The 4,234-nt window shown below is 41.5% G+C and overlaps 1 non-coding gene across 1 annotated transcript; it reads right to left on the reverse strand.

Annotated features, from left to right (window-relative positions):
* Positions 1-3,586: 3,586 nt before the first annotated feature.
* LOC115524301 lies at positions 3,587-3,693 on the reverse strand. Its single transcript, XR_003972014.1, has one exon. It is a non-coding gene; the product is annotated as a U6 spliceosomal RNA (small nuclear RNA).
* Positions 3,694-4,234: the final 541 nt, after the last annotated feature.

Raw genomic sequence — 4,234 nt, forward strand, 5'->3', positions numbered from 1 at the left:
ACGGGAGCTGGTATGATCTGGTGGACAGACAGGCACTGACTGGTGTGAGGCTTTCCATTCCCGGCTTCCTCCCTACCCCTGGGGTCACTGGAAAGTTTTTCATCCCAGATTAGATGTGAACACTTTTCTGTAGGAAGGGGAAGGTCTAAGGGCCTCTCATTCAAAGCAAATAGGTGTTCTAATGAGAACTAGGCTGGGCCTTCGGGCAAAATGGAATTTTGCTACTTAGATTGACTGGTTAAGTCAGGCCAGTGGGGAGAGAGAAACAGAGAAAACAACAACACCAACAACAACAACAACAAAGCAACACCTGTCTGTTTCTGGAGCTCAGCTAATCCAAAAAGTGATCCCGGCATTTTTTTTTTTTTTTTTTTTTTCTGCTCAAACACATGTGGCCATATTCCTCCAGAAATTTAAACTGAGAAAATGAGAGCTGACAACTTTCTTTGTTTGGATCCCCCCCTAGGATTCTGTGCTGCCTGGTCAATGGCCTGGAGAATTGTCCTGAAGATTCACCTCCTCTGGCATCTGTCACAGGAACTAGGCAATCAGGGAGCAGTGGTAGGGGCTGAGTCCACTGTTACACTGTGACCACGGCTTCCATTCTGGGGGGAAAGGAGGTCTGTGTGGTCAACTTGCAGCCCACCAGCTTCACATTTGTTTTGCTTTTAAATGGTCTTTGGGTGGCTACATAATCTTCCCCAAGTGATTGATCACATAGAGGAGCTGATTGGCACTTGAGTTTCTTGGGTCTCTTCCTTTCCTGGATTTAGAGCACCAAAAATACCATTTGTGCTGTTTTACGATGTATCCCTTTGAGATACCCATAAGACGGGCATTTTGAAGGAAACCTAATAGTCAACACTGATATGTAAGTGATTTTCAGAATGGAAGAAGACGCCAAAATTCCCTTTGTTTCATGATATGTATGTTTGCCCCTGACACATTTACCGGGGGGGGGGGGGGTTTCCCTCATTGCATGGCTCCCCATTTCACCATCTGAGCAACAAAAACACATCTTCTTAGCCCTGATACTCTCAAGGTACCTGACAATTACAGTCGACTGGGCCACATGACCAGCTCCAATGGATCCGACTGCTGTTTCAGTTTTTTGTTTTGTTTACTTCTGCACAGTAGTAATAGCCAGCTTTTGAAGAGGTCTTCACTCCTCCTACAGTGCTTTCATATACATTGCCCAATCAAGCGCTGGCAGTTCCTGAGGAGTGGGTTGAACAGAATGTTATTAGGAACTCCTGTACAGAGCAGGTCAGACAGAACTTTCTCCGTCGTATTGTGTGGAGCTGGGAGGTTAAGGACTACATCACTTCGGTGTGATTCTGAATCATGTGCTCTTCTATCTACTGGGCATGTACAGAGAATGAGAACAAAATGAGGAAAGAGAGAAGAAATTGGGTAAGAAGAAACAAGTAAGGAAGATGGGTCAGGGTGTTAAAATAACAGGTGAAGTATCTAACCAACTGGAAGCTTCGGTTGGCTGGGTTGAGCGCTCCATCAGGCAGACATGGTGGTTTTCTTTTCTGATCTACGGCAAGCCCTAAAAAGACCTGGGCTCTTTGTAGGGGCACTCACTTAAATATTCACTGCCTGAGTTGATTAACAAGAATAACTTACAATGCCTTCTCCTGGACGGAGGGATTCTTACATTTTTTTTTAAATTTTTTTTTTTCAACGTTTATTTATTTTTGGGACAGAGAGAGACAGAGCATGAACGGGGGAGGGGCAGAGAGAGAGGGAGACACAGGATCGGAAACAGGCTCCAGGCTCTGAGCCATCAGCCCAGAGCCCGACGCGGGGCTCGAACCCACGGACCGTGAGATCGTGACCTGGCTGAAGTCGGACACTTAACGGACTGTGCCACCCAGGCGCCCCGGGATTCTTACATTTTTATGGGTATGAGTCCCACTCACTTGTTCTTGTTATAAAATAACTGGTAACAAATAAAAGTTTTCAACAATCTAACATTCTCTTGCCTAGGCAACTTCAAATAGCATTAGATATACTATTTTTTCACTAAATTGATTGAATTCATGAATTGCCTTAGTATGGTGGGGAGATACGCATATCACATTATAATTTAGTGAACGAATTGTTTTTCCAAACTCCATACAGACAGACCCTTGCCCACAGCACCTGGTACGGTAACTATGGCAAGGACTAACTGTTGTTTGCTTCCTCATGGATTCTTAATTTTCTTTTTTTTTTTCTTTAAATAGGAGATTGTGCCTAGGAATCTCTAGGAAATCTCACCCAGGGGCGCCTGGATGGCTCAGTCAGTTAAGCATCTGACTTGGGCTCAGGTTAATTATATTATATATAAATTATCTCACAGGGTCATGAGTTTGAGCCCTGTATTGGGCTCTTTGCTGTCTGCACAGAACCCACATTGGGTTCTCTGCCTCCCTCTCTCTGCCCCTCTCCTGCTCTCTCTCTGTCTCTCTCTTTCAAAAATAAATCAACATTAAAAAAAGAAAAAAAGAAAATTTCACACATTAGCTTCTATATTAACTTTGACATTTAATTGTGTGCTGCCTTTAACATTGTTTCTTCTCTTTCCTTCAAGCATATATGGCTTAGCTCACTGACTCAAATGAAAACTCAAAGATAGTGTTGTGAATTAATTGTGTCCCCCCAAATTCGTATGTTAAAACCTTTAAAATATGACTGTATTTGGAGAGAGGGCCTTTAGAGGAGGTAATGAAGTTAAAATGAGGCTGTTAGTCTGGACCCTAATCCAGTCTAACCGTGTCCTTTTAAGAAAAGGAGATTAGGACACACAAAGAGACATCAGGGATGAACAACATGGGAGAAAAGGTGGCTGACTGCAGGCCAAGGAGAGAGGCCTCAGAAAAAACCAACCCTGCTGCTACCTGGTCTTCCAGGCTTCCAGAACTGCAGGAAAATAAGTCACCCGCTGGTGGTATTCTGTTACGGAGGCCCCAGCAAATTAATACAGATAGTGACCTCTTCTAGTTCTCTGATATATCTGCCCCATTGTGTCATGCAAAATGCTCAGGACACAATTTAGGCAGCACTTAATAATACTAGCTGTATTTATTTTCCTTCTTATCCTTTATGTATTTAAAAAAATCCATTCATGAAGCATTTAACGTAATTTGCTTCATATGCAGTCATTTTGGTTTGTGGGCAAATGGTTCTCTATCTTCATTAGCGAAGACTTAGTTATTTGTTTGCATGGATAATATACATAAAAGGTAAGTATTTAAACAGTATGAAAGATGATACAGTGAAAGCTAACGCTCACTCACACCTCAGTCTTTCAGTTCACTTCCTTAGAGGCAGCCATTATTACCAGTGTGTTGTCTGTCTTTCCAGATAAATCTTTGCTCAGAAACATGTCTCTGCGTGTGAGTGTCTAATATGCACATCTGTATTATAGATATATAGTATATATATTTATGCAAAGCCATGCTTTAAAAAAATCTACATATAGATATAAATATATATCCTCCTCTGACTTTCTTTTTTATTTTATTTTGTTTATATCAAATGATGGTATAATGCACGTTTCTACTTTTTGTTAATAGTCAGATGTCTATTTAGAAGAAAAAATATGGAATACTTCATGCATTTGTGTGCCATCCTTGCTCAGGGGCCATAATAATCATCTCCGTATCGTTCCAATTTTAGTATATGTGCCACTGAAGTGAGCATGACATGTTTCTACTTTTTAAAGAAGACTAACTCAGCAATAAATCTTGGGAATTGTTGCACATAAGACATAGAAATCCATTCCATTCCTTGTAACTTATTTTATAAAAATTTATTTTTTTTAATTTGTTGAGAGAGAGAGAGAGAGAGAGAGAGAGAGAGAGAGAGAGAATCTTAAGCAGGTTCCATGCCCAGCACAGAGCCCAACATGGGACTCGATCTCACAAACCCTGAGATCCTGACCTGAGCTGAAATTGAGTCAGATGCTTAGCTGACTGAGCCACCCAGGCACACTTTGTTGCATTTATTTTAAATATATTGTCCTCCCTGTTTCCTCCACCCTAACCAACACACTTTCACACAGACATCCTCATGGAGCACAAACAGGAAATATAACTTTTACAGATGCTCATCTTGCTGTCATTTCCTGATAGGAATATTTAAAAAAAAATTTAGATGTTTATTTATTTTTGAGAGAGAGAGAGAGACAGAGCACGAACGGGGGAGGGGAAGAGAGAGAGGGAGACACAGAATCTGACGCAGG

Source organism: Lynx canadensis, chromosome C2 (assembly GCF_007474595.2).
Source record: "Lynx canadensis isolate LIC74 chromosome C2, mLynCan4.pri.v2, whole genome shotgun sequence".
In the NCBI taxonomy this organism is placed as follows: Eukaryota; Metazoa; Chordata; class Mammalia; order Carnivora; family Felidae; genus Lynx; species Lynx canadensis.